This window comes from Gallinula chloropus (assembly GCF_964237585.1).
Source record: "Gallinula chloropus genome assembly, chromosome: 1".
In the NCBI taxonomy this organism is placed as follows: domain Eukaryota; kingdom Metazoa; phylum Chordata; class Aves; order Gruiformes; family Rallidae; genus Gallinula; species Gallinula chloropus.
This window is the reverse complement of record NC_140085.1, coordinates 196,624,735-196,644,534: the sequence shown is the minus strand read 5'-3', so window position 1 is coordinate 196,644,534 and position 19,800 is coordinate 196,624,735.

The following is a 19,800-nucleotide window of genomic DNA, read 5'->3' as shown; positions in this document are numbered from 1 at the left end:
AAATACAGACCATCTGTATAACTGTAGGCAAGATGTCCCAAGCTATGACTAAGCCAGTTGTGTCTCAGGTAGAGCCACTCCATGCAGAGTTCGTTCCTTTGTGTACACCACAGTCTTCTCCTTGCATATCTGTTTCTTCCAGCAAGGAAGCTGAGGTTCTCAACATGCCCCTGAACCGAACCCGACGTGAACACGCTCACTGAAAGCAAAATGCCCAAAGAGTTCCTAGCTCTGTCCACATGGACAACACAACCCGCTCTCAAGCTGCAAGAAGTACCTAACAGGCAACACTCTTGGAACCTGAGTTTGAAGTGTCAGCTTCAACAATGGGAAAATGGAGTCAGCACCAACACTGACAGTCTGAGCTATCTACTTAACACTGTGCTGGCGTGAAATATATTGAGATAGCTGACCAAAGCCACTTTCTATCATGCTGTTTCTATTAAAGCCAGTCTTGGAAACCAAACATAAACAAACACACACTGTCCTACCGGTCCCTGCAGCCTCCCCTGGCACACCTTAGAACTGGCCTGAGCATCCAATATTTTTAAAAAGCTCTTCCAATTTTTTTTTCTTTTTCTTGTTCTTTTTTTTTTTTTAAATTTATCCATTTTCCCAACGTTTTTTCAATAGGTAATTGTCACAGAAGCCTGATCACTTGTTACATGGACTGCTAAATCCCTGCAGTGTTACCCTGGAAATCAAGGACTCCTTATGTTCATAAAGTTCCCTGCAAAATATCTAATCTACATAGCAAAGGACAGTAAGAGAGGAAAGATCACCCCAAAAGTCCTCAGAGTTAAATGTCCGAAAGGGCAAGGAACGCTGATGAGGGGGAGGTACGTTCCTGCAGCCCAACCAGTGATTGCAGCGATGCTGCGACTGCGCTTAAGCAAGGCTGTCCTGACGATCACCCAGAGCACTTGGCGTCACCCTCGCTGTAAAGGATATCAAAGAGAATATAATATGATGAGTGCGTTCAACAGAGCATGCAACAGGTAGCCTGCTGGAAAAACAAAGACAATGAAGAGCCTGGAAGGGGAAACAACTGGCCGTTGGGGCTCCTTGGCTCTGGTTTTGCTCTGCCATTCCTGCAGTCCAGCTCCCTCAAGAGCAGGCCCAAAATGTTGAGCACCGATCCGTACATGCCCAGCCACACTGACCTCGCGTGATCCTGCCTGGGTGATCTGTGAAGGCCTGGAAATGTTTCCTGGGAAGGGGTAGGCCTCACCAAATGTATGGGACAGTTTTATAACCCTGGCCCTTGGACCAAGACCCAGAAAACAACAACCAAGCCAATCACAAAGACTCGCATTGCCAAATAAAGGCAGCTGAAACTAATGATATAAATACACTTTGAACAAGACATCTTTATCAAAAGAGGAAGCATTAAGAGCTATAGTAACCAGGCAACACGGGAGAAAGGAGGATAAAGAGAGGCTGAGATAAGGTTAATGAAGAATGACAAATAGAGCCAAGTGGCTTTTTCCTGTTAAAAAAAAAAAAAAAAAAGCCCTCTCTCCTTATCTAGCTCAAGGATTCAGGGGTGGAGAGAGACTTTCGCCTGCCAAGGAGCTGCACAAAGTGAGTTCCAGCAGCAGAAGGGAACTGAAACCCAGACCCACTCCCTTACAAACATGGGGTGAAGCTCCCATACAGCTGCAGGTCAGCCTGTTCCCAGTTCATCCCCACAGGGCACAGGCAGCCCGTGGACTGCTCTGGGTGCAGCTACTCCTTCTCTCCCTGAAGCCAGGGAAAGTAAAGACCAGATCCAGGTTCAACCCAGCAAAAACATACTTGATTGCCTAGATTTGTCATTTTGTCATTCCAGAGAAGTTCCAAGAAGGAGAATAAACTGAAAGGATTAATTAAAGAGCAAGAATTAATAGAAAGCAGAGCAGTACCTTCTGGCTAACAGATCCAATTGCATTTGCAGTGAGAATTGTTTTCATCTCTCCATGGTGTGGTTTTGATTTCTAATAACTGAGCTCCCTACAGCCATTTGCAAACAAATTTCCCTGTCTGTCACAGGACACGAACCTCTCCACTGATATCCACTTTCTAGTGGATAGAAAATGCAGCTTGCTCAGTGGCAGTGCTGGGAGACCAGGAAGAGCCCATCCCAGTAACTGGCTGGGACAGAATCCAAATTACTTTCGAGGACACTGGCTCAGGGCTTTTGGGATTTTGGGCCAAGATGACAGGGCTAGAAGTCACAGAAGCAGAGCAGGTGTAAAGGTCAGGGAGAGATTTATATGATAGCACCCGCTGCCTGTCGCAGTCATCCTGAAGAGCAGGGCCTGCCTTCAGCCTCACTATCTTGCTAATGAATGAGCTTTTGCTAAGCCATGTCAGGTCCCTGAAACCAATCATACGCCTTAATTAACTGACCTGACCAACCTGACTTCCCTGCACCCATGCTGTAAGTAGCCTTGTCTCCAGTACTGTCTCAGGCCCCATCTCTACCTGTTCCTGACCAGGCTGCCTGGATCGACCCCAGACCTTTACTTCTCTCACGGCCACTGGATAGTCAACAGAGCTGGTCTTGGCCCACTCATCATGTTGAGGATGGCACTGCTCATGCTTGGATCATCTTTGGCTTCCAGTTATCATCCTTCATGGAGCAGCCTCACTCTTACTGCTCCTGAGCAGGCACTTAAACATCATATACCTAGCCCACGCATTAGGATCTCACAAGTAGCTCATGACAGCTCTTACAGGCATCCCAAAGTGTTTTCTGTACTCTACTTTGCAGGCATTCCCAGCTTTGACAAGTGGGCAACTTTCCTACAGGCAAGGCTGCTAGGCACAGGCCTTCTCACTGCAAGTCAAATCAAGACAGGTGACCTTCAAGAGCACTTTGAGGACATGTGGATGTTCTGCAGGTGAAGAGGGCTTCAGTTTCTGGGTCAGCCAACTCAATACTCCTACCAATTTTAAGTTCTGAAGAAGGGGTTAAGTAAAAGCTTGGGTTTACATATAGATATAATCAGGTTAAAAATAAAGTGTTATGTCACAGTAAATTGTATGTTATATACAAACTAAAAAATCCCCACCCTAAATGCAGCTTCAGTTGCACACATCCATACACATTCATGGTTTCTTCTATCTCAGCTGACAAAAGGACCATTATCATTCAGTCTCAAATTCAGATTTGGGAACTCTGGATAGGCTATTTCTAACCTAATTTATCCAGCAATAAGGCAAGGTTGCAATGGCCTGTTTCTCAAAGCTGCTCTCAGTCTTAGCACACTACTGTTTCACATGTTTACAAGACAGATCGATGCTCCCTTCATACAATGTGCAAGTGCATCATCCCCTGAAAGCGTATCTGAAGAGCAAAGCATTATTAATAGTAACTTGTGTTTTGATAAGGCTGAAAAAATATTGAGAAAAGACTAGAGGCAATAAAAAGATGGGAGGGAAACTGAGGAACAGCTCTTTGCAACAGGAAGATTTATGATGTCTCACAGGAGCTGTGGAGGGACTTCCCAGCTCTTACCTCCAGACAACGAAACACATTGCTCAGAGAAGTGGCAGTTGCTAAGAATATCCACGTGGCATCGTTTGTGTTTCCATGTGGAGCCTGGTCTGACCTCTAGAAGCTAGCCCTTCTCATCGCTTTTATCTCATGGAGATATAAACATTCGTTGCTGCTTCATTTCATTAGTGTCCACGTGTAGGTGAGCTGAGACGCGACGTCAAAGCAGCCCATTCTTTGCAAGCAGAGATGTGCAGTGCAGGCAGGCCAGTGCTTTACTGCACAGCTAACGCATCACTCGGGGTACCCAGTGATAATCTGTTCCGAAAACATTTTAAGTACTCCTTTAAAGATTAATTTAATTTTGTGTTTTAATAAAAAAGGCCAGATGTCGGCTGCAGCGGAACGATTCCTTGCATGAAATACCTTCTGAACTCCAGGCACATATGCTTTAATAGACTTCCCTTGCTTACCATTTATGAAGATTTTCAAATCTAACCCTGTCCAGTTAGCATCACTTTGCTGACAGCTGCTTCACAGACCTTTTCTGCAGTCATAAGAAGATAGCAAAAAACTTGAGCACAAGAAAAACATGACCAAAATGATGGCACTTGGTAAAAGTGCCATCTGCTTTCCCATTTAAAAGCAATGAGCGTCTAATACCCTGTAGTCACGCTTGTTTTTTAAGCTTTTTATGGTTCTGAAATATTTGCAGGACAAAGGTCCCAGAAGTCCCAGGCGAGGGGAGAGATCCACTGCTGCAAAAACAAACCCAGAACTAAGCAGTTCAGCTCATCTACAAGATCAGCAAGGAAACCTCATTTTCCCTACTGTTTTCAGAGCTGCCTCTTTCCTCATCGAAACCCCCTTCCTTTGGACTCACCCCTCCTCAGAGAGAAGGGGAATTAGCTTAAAACCCATGAAAAAGTTTAGAACACACTAACTTGTCTCACTTTGCGCTGATCAAGGATTTCACTGTAAAGAGAGCAGAGGGACCCAATAGATCGGAACATGTGGAAGCACTTCTTTGTCACCCCAATGGTTTTATGGAAGCTAAACCAGCCTCATTATTGAATTTCTAGTTCTGTGCTGTAAATCACTAAAGAGAGGTCCCAGATTTCAAAATCTGGCCTGGATTTCAACCTCCCAAAGAGCTGGGCTGATTGATTCTGTGGTTATAGTTCAACTGCTGTCATGGAGCCAGTTGCAAAACTGGCATCTGGTTCCAGCCTCAAATTTTGATTATTTTTGGACCAAGAGATGACTGTGTCTGGAGCTGGGATTTTACATTACGTCTCTATTAAGTAACATTTTGCAAATGCTTAACCTAAAAGGAGAGAGTACATTCCAAGGGGCACAGACTGGTTTAAAACAAAATTGTTTTTTAAGCGCCAGGTTCTCATCTTTCGCATCATCAGGACCTGAGCAGCACTGAGAGCTGCTTGCAGCTGGGCAGGAGCTGCCTGCAGCCCGCAGCTCAAGTATAACTCTTGATGGAGCAGTCACTGACCCCATCCAAGTCCTCTTCTCCCTCTGACACCCTGCAAATTCAGCACAGCTATCCCAAGGACAAAGTCAGGCTTCCCAAACTGGCCACATCATACCCCTAAAGGCAAAAAGGACCACAAGCTCATGCAATCCCACCACGGGGCTGTGACCAAGCTGATGCTTCCAATCTTGGCAGAAATGTTCCTCATGGCAGCTATGCTCCAGAAGCTGAGCCTTAACAAGGGATTTTTCCCGTTTAAAGCCCTCGGAGCAAAGCTGACCCCATAGCAACAAGCTCTGGGTGGAAGTGATGGAACGAGGGAAAGTGGGAAATCTGGTGACCTTCCAGGCTCCATGCCTTTTTGGCTGACCCGTGTGTGATGATGGGTGGATAAAGGGGAATAACAGACACGTGGGTTTTAATTAAGCAATAAAACCCCTTGTTCTTCGATCAAAGTAACGGAAAGGCCTCCGCAGGGCATTTATTTATCTCTGGGTTAATCTGTCTTAGGGATTTGAAAAAGACATTGCATCTGCAGTGATTTGTACCATTTCTGGCTGCGTGAGTTTTGTCACTAGTCATGTCCAGAGCTCTTGAAAATATGTTCAATCAGCATGACCTAACTGTAGTGGGTGGGTGTGGGGGAGAACCCCATAAAATGGCTCGTGAGCTCTTTGAGTCACACCCCAAGGATGGGGTGGGTGCTTGTGTTGTGCCTCTGCTGCATGTTCAACTGAATGAGGATCTGGGGGTTACTTGTCCCAGTGGCTCCCACTTATCAGGTGCACCATTTATAAGGCAAAAGGCACAAATCAGTGAATAGCACCTCCTCAGAGGAGGGTCACAGAGGCACAAACAAGAACAGGTAGCTTCTCCCATGGTAACTCAAAAGAAGAAATCTGTCTTGCCTTGCAGAGCTGTGCTTATCACCTGTCCCCTCTCCCTCTTACTGCTAACGAAACCAATGTGTTTAGTCAGACATGATCTGAGTGAATTCTGACTCACAGGGTACCTGAACTGACTGTCAGAGCTAAAGAGACTTAAATATGGAGTCCCTTGAAATACTGATACAAATGTCACTCAGTAAAGATCACTCTTCTAAAATTATTACCCATATTAATTGCAATAAGATTTCTTTCTCTTCCCTTCCTGCTTGCTGCAAAGCACTAACTGAGCTTTTTAACTCTGGATTGCAAACCATCAACACAGCTGCAGATTCATTTCCAGTTGCAGATGCTTTCTGGCTAATGAAGTTAGAGCCAGAAGAAATGCAGTTTGACTTTGATGTCTTAAAGAGTTTACAGGCCTGATTGTTGGAGGGGGTGGGGGTGTGTGGAAAAGAACCTTTTATTTGTACTTTGGGCAAATTAATTTTGGAAATGGCTGAAAGGCAGACAATGAGCCTTGCACTATCATGCTTGCAGAGCTGCTTTTGAGATTGAAGCTAAACATAAAAACTTCTTTGGACGGGAGCCTGAAGTGCTCCCCAGGGAATAATTGTGCAACAGCAGAGGGATGAACTAGATGATGAAATAAATCTTTTTTGCCATTACTGTTTGTGATTCTAAAGTTATTAGAGTGCTACTAAGGACATGATAGCAGGAGAGACTTTTAAGACTCTTATAAGGCTTGTGAGCAATTAAAAGCAGTATCATAGGGGTGCTGCATGTGAGGATCTTCCAGCACACTGAGAGCTGCAAAAAAAAACCAAACCCTGGCTCTGTCTTTCTCCTAAATAGTCTTGCTATGCTGTAAAGAACAACCTCAAAAAAACATTCATGTGATTTGGTTTTATTTGAAGGTGGTGGGTGGGAAATTTCTCCACCCACAACAGAGCATCAGACCTTGTTCAGTACTTCAGCACTATCCTGCAGCACATCTCTAATGTTGGGGCTTCACAGGACATTGAAGCATCAGCTCTGGAGGAGCCTGTATGACAACACACACATGCACTTTGTCACGTGAAGGAGAACGTAAGGAGTAACAGAGGGAAAATCACAGAATCTCCTGAGTTGGAAGGAACACCTAAGGATTATGAAGTCCAGCTCCTGGCTCCACACAGGACCAGCCAAGTCAGAGGATTGCACTGAGGGCATTGTCCAGGTGCTTTCTGAACTCAGTCCAGCTCAGTACTGGGACCACTTCCCTGGGGAGCCTGTTCCAGTGCCCGACACCTCTCTCTGTAAAGAACCTATTCCTAACATCCAACCTAAACCTCCCCTGTCACATCTTCATGCTGTTCCCTCGGATTCTATCCCTGGTCACCAAAGAGAGGCACCAGCCCCTTCCCTCCCCCTCATCAGGAAGACACAGACCATGATGAGGTCTCCCCTCAGCCTCCTCTTCTCCAGGCTGAACAAACCCAGGGACTTCAGCGCTGCAAGAAGCTAGTGCAGGAGCTGCCTGGCCAAAGCAGAATGTACCATGGCTTTGAGATCTGTGCTATAACATCTCCTGTGGCTTTGAGATTTGTGCTACAGCATCTTGCATGGCTTTGGAAAGACCACACATGGAGAAGATGGTTAGTAGCTAAATGCTGCAGAAAGCAAAATGCTTCTAGGGGGAAAGAAGTAGACAGGAAGGGATGGAGGCCTTTCTTATAAAGGTCCTAGGGATTTGGGGTAGAGGTGGACACCTACAAATGGTGCCACAGAACCAGGGAAACCTCATTGAAGGTCAAAGCAATTTTCCTGTTCCTGAAGCAATACAGAAGGGATTTGATCTAAGTAGGCATGCCTTATGGTGAATGTGGTGGTTTCTGCTTGTGTTTGATGTGGTAAGAGGTTCAGAACAACAGCAAACATGGAAGGAGATATGAAGCACAAGTTTCCTGACTTAAGGTGGTTTCCAGAGCAGGTGATGTCATACTCGGCTCTGTGGCCAGAGCGATGTAGTCAGCAGAAAACAAACACTCATTGCAAAGACAGGAAAGGTAGGAGGCTGGAAGTGTGAATGAAAAGTGAACTTATAAAAACAATGTAAAGATACAGAGCACCATAAATGCTCAGAGCTAGACCTGGCCAGTCAGGGACAATTAAAATTTAATTTTTTTCAATTCACTTAGTTATAGTTTCCTTAATACATTTGGCCTGTGTAAGTCAAGTGGCAAAAGGAAAGACTGACTGTGGTGGGGCTCATCCCAGGTCCTCCTGGTGATCATGGCTTGCATTTTCCTTTGAGGACTTCCCAACCCTCCCTCACATCAGTGGCTTTCACTGGCTCCCAAGAAATCAGAACATTTCTCAGAATCCCTAAAGATGGGATGTGGAGCTCACACCTTACTCAAATCCCTTTGAATTTTAAGAGGAAATGAAGTGTGTTCCAGGCTGACCTTTCAAATCTATCTATAGTACTCTGGTGTTGCTAGACCAGTGTCTGAGCACCTTCCAAATTTAACAGTTTTAGCTGTCAGCTACCTTTCCAAAACAGGAAAGTTCTGCTCTCCTGTAACCGAGCTAAGAGCCCTCAGCTCCTTTTAGAGACAATAGAGAGAAACAACATCATTTAGTGATTCATCTGACCTATTTTAAACATCAACTTCAGGGAAACTTGAATCCTGACCTACAAAATGGCTTCTCCTCTCCATTGACTGTGAAGAAGTATTTATCACATCATAGACATCTGCATTTACTCAGCCCAAATTGTATCCAGAGAAGCTAAATCCCAGACTAATTCTCTTTTATTTCATTTGAGTTTGACATTTAAATGTCTTCCAAATTCGTGCGTGGTTGCACAGACAGGGGAAGTAAATCCAGGTCTGAATTCCAGTCTAAATTCTGATCACTGGATTATCTTTCTTCTGGGTCTGGTGTAAAATGAAATACGGGTTGTTTTTAGCTTCTTTTTCAGTTACAACTAAATTCTCCAAACAGGCTGATAGAGTTTCAGTTCTGTTCAACAGAGCATAAATATCCCAGGCAAGTCAAATCTCAGTATTTCCTCCATGTTAGAATTCTTGCTCAGAATAAAATTGTTTTATCATTTGAAACTTAATCCTGACTCTACTTTGGCTCAAATTCACACCACACCAAATCTATTTAAAATTGTATCTGTCCAGATTATTCAGCTTCATATATTTTCATTTGAATCTTGTCAGAAAGCTCTACAGCTGTTTGAGCTGTCATCCTCTGCCATAAGTGAGATGAAGCTCTACAACAGGGTGAAAATGGTTTGTAGATTTTTTTTGTAGTGATATCATCCAGTTATTAAAGTTTGCAGTAATTTTGTCTTCTAAATTTCTCAATTAAACTACCATATGTCCCCAGAAATACACTTTGCCTTTCACTTCCTTTCATGTGTGACTCTTCCTCTATGACAATTTTCTCCGCTCTTCTACTAGAGTTTTCCTCCTTCACTGGGGAGGTGAAAAGGAGGTTTCCACCCACTTCTATGTTTCACTGAACCACAATTCCCATAATGAAGAAAGAGATGTCCAGTACATCTACCATGCCCTTTTTGCTGCCTTAATACTCCCTCTTCAGTCATCTAACTCCATGCACAGCTTTTCTTAGCATTGCCATCAAAACACCTTGAACTGCTCTAGAGCTCCTGACCTCTCCTGTCTCAGATCCTCAGCTCCTGTCCGCTCTCAGCTGCAAGTGTCTGAGCTCACAGACTCTCCCTGATATTGAGGTTCATTGCTACTTTCCTTTATAAGATCCCAGTTCACGGTCCCATGATCTTGGCAAACTCAAGCTGTGAGGTAGTGACATTCCTGATCTTTCTGCTGACATATTCTTGGAAACTTCATGCATTCTTGAAACAAGGAGATGGAAGGGACTATTGCACAGGTTAAGAGAAAAAAGCTACTGATGTTTCAGGTAAAAAGAGGCTGTTCTAGTGCAGCTGCGGACCAGGTGTTCGCAGCAGCTCTATTTCTCTTCTTGTTTTCTAAAAGAGTGCCCAAATCTGACCAACCTCTAAGCTCCCAGAAAGATAAATAAATTAATATTTGCTATACAGAAGCTTCTGCTGTGCAAATAGTTAACATCTTTGGAGACTGTCTATATTGCATATGCTCAAACATCTCATTTTTTCCCCACATGGTCAAACCCTTTGCAAGAATATGGTGTTAACCAGGGCCTAGAGGCATTGAATTCACCAGACCTCTATGACTGCTCCAGTTGAAGACAGGGGTACAGACATTGACTTTCCCAATGATGAAGAGCTCTGGCTGCCACTGGAACCAAGGGTTGGGACTTAGTATCTGCTCTTCTCTGTGTGATCCAGACTCCCAGAAGCAACAACAAAGAAGCATTTTATTTCAATGTGGAAACGTTTAAGATAGGAGCAGGAAAAGGATTAGTGGGCAGCTGGGGATTTGGTATTAGGAAGAATTAGTGACAAAGAAGTTGAGAAAGCCTGGATAAATCTTGGAGAAGTTGAGAAAGCCTGGAGTTTATCTTGGAGAAGAGGAGGCTGAGGGGAGACCTTACCACTGCTTACAACTACCTGAAAGGAGGTTGTAGAGAGGTGGGAGATGGTCTCTTCAGCCAGGTGACAGGTGATAGGACAAGGGAGAATGGGCTCAAGCTGCACCACGGCAGGTTCAGATTAGACAGTAGGAAAAAATTATTGACTGAAAAAGTTATTGGAACAGGCTGCCCAGGGAGGGGGTTGAGTCATTGACCCTGAATGTATTTAAAAGACGGGTAGATGAGGTACTTAGGGGTATGTTTTAGCATAGGACAGGAACAGTTGGACTTGATGATCTCAAAGGTCTTTTCCAACCCAGTGATTCTGTGATTTTCTGTGATTCTGTGAAAGATCTAAATTTTCACGAGACCATAACTTGTGAGATCTGTTTTGGGAGAGGTAGTCTATACAGAGGTAACATAGGCTGAGAAGGGGAATGCATGGTCAGGATATCCTCCTGCCCTATCTCTGTGGGCACAGGAGGAGTCAGTTCATATCACTGGTGAACAGCCCCAGTGAAGAGGTGAGCTTTAGAGGAAGAAAAGCCAGTAAATCATAGAATCATAGAATCATAGAATGGTCTGGGTTGGAAGGGACCCCAAGGATCACAGAGCTCCAACCCCCCTGCCACAGGCAGGGCCACCAACCTCCAGGCCTGGATCTACACAAGGCTGCCCAGGGCCCCATCCAATCTGGCTTTGAACACCTAAGTGTTCAAGATAAGTGGCTGTGGAAGGAGGTGGGGACTGGACCGAGAAGCCAGGAGGAAAAAAGGTTTTGCATTCACATAGGCAAAGGAGGAGTATTTCCCACTGAAATAGTGAAGGAGTACAGAAAGGTTCTGGTTTGGCACATTCACAACAAACCTGTGTGCCATGACCTCATGATTTTAATCTGTAATGCCTTCTTTTCTTTTCTTTTTTTTTTCTGCCTGGATGGGCTTTTTACTGATTTATAGATCAGCTCCTCCCTATGGCAGACAGGCTGTCTCCAGGCAGAGGCCCACACATCACAGCCTCCAGATCTAGCACTTTTATAGACACCTCTTGACTTTGACCTTACTAGAAAAAACTCTTAGTGTTGGGTAGTCATCAGGCAAGAGAAAGGGCTGAACATCACCTATCACCTTGTGGATAGACATGGTCTAGCAGCTGGATCCCACAAGACATAAATCCTCTGCAGCCGAAATACCCAGGGTCTTATTTTCAACTTGCTGGTACACAGACCACACAGCAGCTGGGGCACATTCCTGCCATGTTTGACAAAAAACTGTAATTTTGCTGGTGAGAAGGTTACTCCCTCATCATTTGCATCTTCTTGAGAATGGATTGCATCCAACATCTTCTTATCTTTCTTCCTAGGCTGGGCTTGCTCATGCCCATTGGTATTTGAAGAGTTATTCAACACTCCAAAAGAAATGTAGCCAGCTTTGTTTCCCAGCTCCTATTACTCACCTTCTTTATCTCATAGTTAAAAGCTTTAATGGGTCTGTTTTGCTAAAGCATTTAAGGTTGGAGGCTATGAAGAACTTCAAAAGTATTTAATAGCAGCTTTGTCACTGACTTGTAAAAAGACCACATAGTTTGATTAAAAGTAAACTCTGCTCACAATGCTGCACTTCAAAACTCTGCTGATCTATTTTTACTGCATTGCAAATAAATCTGAGGAGAGGGGGAAATCCCACTGACTAAACCGGAGGTGCTGGAAGGATGGAGCTTGTCTCCATCCCATATTACCCAGGTACTCATTAACTCTCTGATAACCAGTTTAGACAACACAAAGTGGAATGTCTCCAGCACCAGATGGTAGTGATGAGGAAGAAAGAGGACTGCAGCAGACAAGATAAAACTTGGCAGGAAAATATACAGAGGAATTTCTGTTTGTTAGGGCAGAGATTGGAATCTGAGAGTCCTAAGTTTAACCATTCCTTTGTTGTCAGGAAATGTCTGAGAAGTATAAGGACAAACATAACTACCATCCCTGGGTACATAGTTGGCATACACTCAAAACCCAACTATCTAGTGATGCAGTTTCTGATTTAGCTCAAATGATGGAGTGTCTGTGGTGTAAGACCATGGTCCACATATGCTGCTGACCAGTGTTGGTACCAGATGGATCCCCGCAGAACAGTTCAAGTTTGCAATTTCTGAACTGTTCCAAAGTTCAGAAATGTGAGAATCACAGAATCACAGGACCATAGGGGTTTGAAGGCACCTCAAGGGATCATCAACCTGCCAAAGCAGGTTCCCTAGAACAGGTCGCACAGGTCAGCATCCAGACAGGTCTTGAATATCTCCAGAGAAGGAGACTCCACAACCCCCCTGGGCAGCCTGTCCCAGGGCTCTGTCACCCTCACCAGGAAAAAGTTCTTCCACATATTGGTGTGGAACTTCCTGTGCTCCAGCTTGAGGCCATTGCCCCTTGTCCTGTCTCCACAGACCACTGAGAAGAGGCTGGACGTTTCCCCCTGTGTCCCACACTTCAGATATTTATAAACATTAATCACATCCCCTCTCAGTCTTATTTTCTCCATGTCAAAGAGCCCCAGTTCATTCAGCCTTCCCTTGTAGGGGGAATCCTCTCAGCCCATGCAGCTTTAATTCAAGCTTGATGCACATTGATAAAACTCATTAGTTAAACGGTGTCATGTATTTTCTCATGTCTCCCAGAGTATTGCAATATAGCCTCAACCTTTGTCACAAAGAACACCCTATGACTTATATATATATAAATGCATATATAAATCCACACATAAGGCAAACTTAAGCAGTAGTAGTGCAAAAGGTTTACTCTTTATAAATGATCAGTTACCTGGAAGTGAGCCATCATAATGAGGAATGTGTTTTCCCAAACTAATGAAAAGTCTTTCTGTGAGTGAAGCAGAATTTTATTGACAAGGATCCTACATAGGCTCTCATACATTCACTGTGTAGAGAGACAGACATTTTTGGAATGCATCTCCTGATGAGATAGCAGGGCTGTTATTAATTCTGCCTGTCACTTCTATTGAAAGCCAAACAAATTTCATATATTGTACGAAGAGCAAAAGTAAACCTTCAGTGGCAAGTAGCACAGGAACCCCCAGGATCAAAGCAAGCCATGCTGTCTCCTTTACTTGCTTTTTAATATAATGTGTTCTGCCTTGGTAAGAACATTTAGCAGGCACATACCATGCACTAAGCACCAAAAATATGTGCAGCATTCTGAAGTTTCAGACTTTGATTTCCCTGTTTATTAAATATACAGTAGCAATGTTACTTAGTCTCCTGTGAAGTGCTGTGAGACCTGAAGCCACCATATGTATTAAATTCAGGGGGATCATGTGAAATAGTTCATTAAATCCCACAGCCTGTTCCCATTTCATTTTCAATCAGCAGAGCTTTCACAAAAGCAAGGGTGCATTGCTGGGTGTATGGCTTCCTATGGCTCGTGCCTTCACCAGCAGGATTTCTGGAAAAAATAATGCACTTGGTGAATACAGTGAAGTACAGAACCATCAGTGATTCAACAGTAACAGAAAGTCTGTGCATCAGTCCAGAGGCTGCAGTTCATATCACCCTGTATCACAAGGGAAGATATTATGGAAATTTGGGAGCAGCTAGCAAGAGAGATGAGCAAAACAAACCAATCGGAGCTAGGGAAGTACCTTACTCAAACCTAAGAGTGACCAAACAGGATTTGCTCAGGTCAGATGGGTACATGACTCCAGCTGTTGCGCCGTGATGGTACTGGAAACCATAAAAACCAGCTCTGTGCCAAGCAGCCAAGTGGGTGACACAGGGACCCTGGCAGCTCATGCCAAGTAACCCCTGTGTGCTGGAGATCCCCCCGAGACCTGTGACTAGTGGTGTTCCCCAGGGCTCGGTGTTGGGTCCAGTCCTGTTTAATATCTTCATCGAAAACCTTGATGAGGGAATAGCATCCGCCCTCAGCAAGTACGCCGGTGATACAAAGCTGGGAGGAGTGGCTGACACGCAGGAACACTGCGCTGCCATCCAGAGAGACCTGGACAGGCTGGAGAGCTGGGCAGGGAGAAACTAGATGAGGTTCAACAAAAGCAAGTGGAGAGTCTTGCACCTGGGAAGGAATAACTGCTTGTATCAGTACAGACTGGGGGATGACCTGCTGGAGAAGAGCTCTGTAGAGAAGGACCTGGGGGTCCTGGTTGATGACAGGTTGGCCATGTACCAGCAGTGTGCCCTGGTGGCTAAGAGATCCAATGGGATCCTGGGGTGCATCAGGAAGAGTGTGGCCAGCAGGTCGAAGGAGGTGATCCTCCCCCTCTACTCTGCCCTGGTCAGGCCCCACCTGGAGTATTATAGTGTCCAGTTCTGGGCTCCCTGGTATAAAAAAGACAGGGATCTCCTGGAGACAGTCCAGTGGAGGCTACAAAGATGATTAAGGGCATGGAGCATCTCCCCTATGAGGAAAGGCTGAGTGAGCTGGGACTGTTCAGTCTAGAGAAAAGAAGGCTAAGGGGGGAACCTTATGAATGTTTATAAATATCTTAAGTATGGGGTGCAGGGGGAAATGGCCACCCCTGTTCAGTGGTCTGTGGGGACAGGACAAGGGGCAATGGCCTCAAGTTGGAGCACAGGAAGTTCCGCACCAACATGTGGAAGAACTTTTTCACAGTGAGGGTGCCAGAGCCCTGGGACAGGCTGCCCAGGGGGGTGGTGGAGTCTCCTTCACTGGAGATATTCAAGACCCGTCTGGATGCCTATCTGTGCAATATGAGCTAGGGAGCTGCTTTGGCAGGGGGGTTGGACCCGATGATCTCTGGAGGTCCCTTCCAACCCCTATGATTCTATGATTCTATGATATATTTGATTCCCAAATAACTCTCGTGTTCAAATATGAAAAGTATTTCATACCCCAAACAGAGGATTTCTACTGTAGCCTTCAATGAGCTGATTTCATGGACTGTTTTTGTAATCTTTACAGATTGAAAGGGTCAAAACTGGGAGGAAAAAGAGGACAACTATTTTTTATGGGGCAAAAGAAAAGATTCTTGTATTTCCAGATGTCACACAGCCCTTTCAAGTGTACAGGAAGATATTATGACAGCAGATTTTATGATACTTGGCTTCAGAGTCACATCAAATTTGTGTTTTATCTGACATCAAAAGAACAAACTCTTTTATCATCATGATGATGCTAAAGATCTTGCGTCTTCTCAGATAAGTACAAATGGAAATAAGGCAGCTAGAGAGAATTAAAAAAAAAAAATCACAGTTGTGTCCTTAGGCTTTATTAGTGGTTTATCAGCTTCTAAACAATCAGCTATATGAAGAAAGAGACTCAATACACTGTTTATGTTCTGGATTAGAGCTTAATAAAAATGAATGTATACAACATTTTCTTAAGCTTGAACCCCAGATACTGTTGACATTTTGTCCCATAAGACTTCTAATTATTTTGGTAATATTACACTAAAAGCTATGTCCCATAACTCTAATCTGAAGTATTTCCTTCTGGTGGACACTGAGATAAAGATTAAAGTGAGTGTGATGAAATAGGCTACCTATTTTGCATATAATTTATTCTTAGCATTGCTCGAGCAACAATTTAATTTATAATAATGGCTTTTGCTGGACCTCATCTAACGGGATTTCAGCAAAGCAATTGAAATGGTGCCGTGTATGGAGTTATTAGCAAAAGGGTCTGGCTGAGGCAGAGACAAAAGGTGCTGAAAGGGGAACGGTCAAGACAGAGGGAAGTTACAAACCCAGTTTCTCAAGCATCACTCTTAGCCAGTCTTAACTAGACATATTAACCAGTAATAGTTGCACAAGAGGGAGCACATTAATGAAATTTTCTGATGACACAAAGCTGGGAAAAGCGGAGGCATATCTCACAGGAAGAACTCAGGGAGTTGATTACTGAGAAATACTCTAAAGATATTTCATTATACAAAGCTTAAGATCAAGCACTTAAAAGGGGATTGTGTTTCCTGAATGAGGTCTGGCGGAAACAAGGAGACAGAAAGTCTGTTTTTATGGTGAAGCCTGGGAAACATGAATTTCTGATGTGGGTGTCTCCACAGTACCTACAACCTTGGGTCCATCCCAGGCAGTTAAGCTTTTTAGCACTGGAAACAAAGGCAATATATTCTGGGTACCCACTGGTAAACAGTTGTTTCATTGGTACTGTCAACTGAAGACATCTCGTAGCTTTTTCAGGTTATTCCCTCTGTTTTTATTACTCTTCCTGTTAAATAATTACTTCACACAGGAGACAGGTCTCAAATATTGAGTGGTTCATCCATAAAGGTGAGAGCATGGCAATTCCCCTCCTGCTCAGCTGTATCCAGAGAAATCTCTGAGCACGGGGAGGAGTCCTGCTGAGCAAAGCTGCTTCCCTTCCACCTGCAGACCTCACTCAACCCAACCCTTTCTTTCAGGGAAAAGACATTTCAGAGTTACCCGCACATCTGATGTGTTCCCAGCACGAAGGGCTGCTTTTCCCCCACCCACACACTCTGGAAAAGTCTTTCCTGCCCTTTCATTTCCCACAATGATCCCTCAGAACGGCTGGCTGGAGAGAAGCTCTCCCACACGACTGGTGACATTTAAGCCGTGCGGCAGATCCCTTTGCGCACGGGTCCTGCTCCCACCCAACACAATAGCAGACTTTGCTGGGTGCGGGATGAAGCCCAGTCTGACATTTTCTTCCGCCCCACGCTTCTTCACTGAGTGAAGCTTTTGTGGGAAGGCAGAGGCCAGAAAGCCCCCATCGTTCCACCTGTTTCTGTAGCCTCCGGTCCCACAGTCGGTTGACCCCATTCTGCAGCAGTGCGCACCCCCTCACGTGACCTGTTGCCCACCAGCAACAAAAACAAAACCCCATGTGCTCCATTCAGAAGGAACAACACCGCAATAAATTAAGGTAAAACATGACTTTTGTACAAGGGAATTTTGTTGAACGCTGTTGATAAGCCATAATATCATCTTTCAGGCAGGGACACCAATGTTCTTCCCATGGAGACCAGAACCCCACCCCACAAAAAGTTAACCAAAGCAGGGTCTGATTGGAAATTCATTAGAAAAATAGCCTTTGATGGCAATTCCCAGAAAACCAAAGTTTTATTGAAACATCCTGACTTCAAACAAGTTTTTATCAGGAAGGTTTCTTGGACCCCGGTAGAAATAGAAATTTTCCATCAAAACCAAATCAAGTGCCATCTGCCTATCCCACGATGATCAGAACAGCCAAGCCATCGGGTGGGCAACATACCAGTTGAACAGCTTTCCTGAAGTGCACGTTACCCCCTCAGTTTTAAGGATCTCCATTCTTTTTCATCACAGGTATTTTTCTTTTCCAGTGATGGGAACAAACACAAATAGAAGGATGGAGACAGTGGGAAAATACCAAAAAATGAACTTTTTTCCTAGCTAGCTTGGGTTTAAACTCAGCTAAACTACCCCATCACACCCTTTCTGTATGATGGCAAATATAGTTCAGATCAGAAGTCAGACTTGTTGTTAGACAAACACTTAATGAACTTTTGCAAATGTGAAGATTTGTGTCCTCTTCTGACCTCCCCATAGTAGTAAATACATCTGGTTTCACGGGTAAGGGGATGCAAAAAAATTTATCTAAATTATCATTAAATTATTCATGTAGATGACCTGTGGAAAATCACCAAATCTATGATAATGTGGCATAAAATAGTTATAGGAAACTGTTCAGGATGAGCTGGAAAAATTTCTTACACTTTATTACTGCTGCGACTCTGTTAAGAGCTAACAATGCTCATACTCCTGTCACACGTCAGCATTTCATGAATACACTCTTTGAATTGGAGTGGGACAGGCTTGCCAGAAAAATCCTCTCTCCTCACCAAATCGGCACAAATGATGATTTCCAAAACTGAAACGAGTGCAAATGAGCAAACGTCAGTTAACACGTATTAGATATTTTTATTATATGTACTATTTAAATGGAGTATTTTATATCATGATCGTTTGCTTGGTGAAGTAATAGAAGTGTTTAACTTCTTGTAGATCCCTGTTGATGCATACTTATCTTTTAAATGGAATTTATTGTAAAAAAATGTCTGCAGGTGAACATTCATTGTTTCCCCTTGAGCCACAATCACTTAATTACTGCCAGAGATCTGTAGATTAACAAACAATATGAGCCTGCTTCATGACTCAACCTATTCCCATATAGTTCAAAATCAATCCACACCCAAAACATTATTGATAATTTTATCCTCGGAGTAATCAGTGTTGATAACAGTGTTTGAGGCATGCCAAGAGGTTTCTCCTCTCCTGTGTAATTTATCTGTAAAAGCCCACACTCCCTTTGACAGCAGGCACAATGTACATGCAGCGTGATAGTCACCATGTGACACAGATAAAACATCACTTGGGCAGAAAAGGATCAGGTTCCTAATTCTAATGTCACCGACACACTTTCCTTGTGTACCTACAGACAAGTCACAGCCTGAACTTCTCAGATGTGCTGCACACTGGCTTCAGATTTGGTTATTTACACACTCAGTTTAAAAAGTTTAATTTACTTCAGCTCATAAGCTTTTCTTCTATACCTAGTGGAACGAGGAATGGAAACAAACAGTATTAATCATAAAGAACCTACACACACGCACATCCATACACGTGCATACATACAGACACACAGCGACTGATGGACTGGGAATCTTCCTCTTGTGATACAAATCATATTGCCCTTTTATTCCTTGCTGCTCTTCTCCGTCCACACTTACTCCAGGAAAGTAAAGGAGTTTTACAAAGCCCTCATACTTCACCCACTCTTTGAAAGCTTCTCTTCTCGAGGCCTGTGTGTATCACATTGGCACCCCACCAAAGCCCACTAACAAATGGCAGATTAAGTGGAAACACGGAAAAGAATTTCAAGCATGTATTGTACTTGCTTGGAGTTCAGTGCACAACTCTAAGACGAACGCTGCCCTCAAAACAGGCTGGCCTGGGAATTCAGTTGCAAAACAATTACAGATGCAAGGAAAATACCTTTCCTCTGAGACAGAAACCTGATGATATTATGCAGTCTTCAGCAGGCTAAGTTCACTGTGTGCTCTGGAAGAGCTCAGCACTGCCTGTGCTTTCTCAAGACCTCAGTTTCCATCCCCAGCACTCTTCTCTGAAGGAGTTATACCATATTAACTGGAATTTTTCTTATGTCAGCCTCTTAAAGATGCGGGAGCAGAGGACTGTAATCCTTTCCATTCACAACCAAAACAGCCCCTCTATACCCATCTGCTGCTCTGCCTTAATATGAGGAGAATAATGAGGCACCCGTTTCAGTTCTGCAGAGTATCGGCAGTCTCGATCGGCTGGACAATGACATTCTAGTGCTATATACAGTTACTTGTGTTTTCTTGAACCGTGCTGGCTGCATGGTGATGTTTCTCACGGTTTAAAGGTCTGGT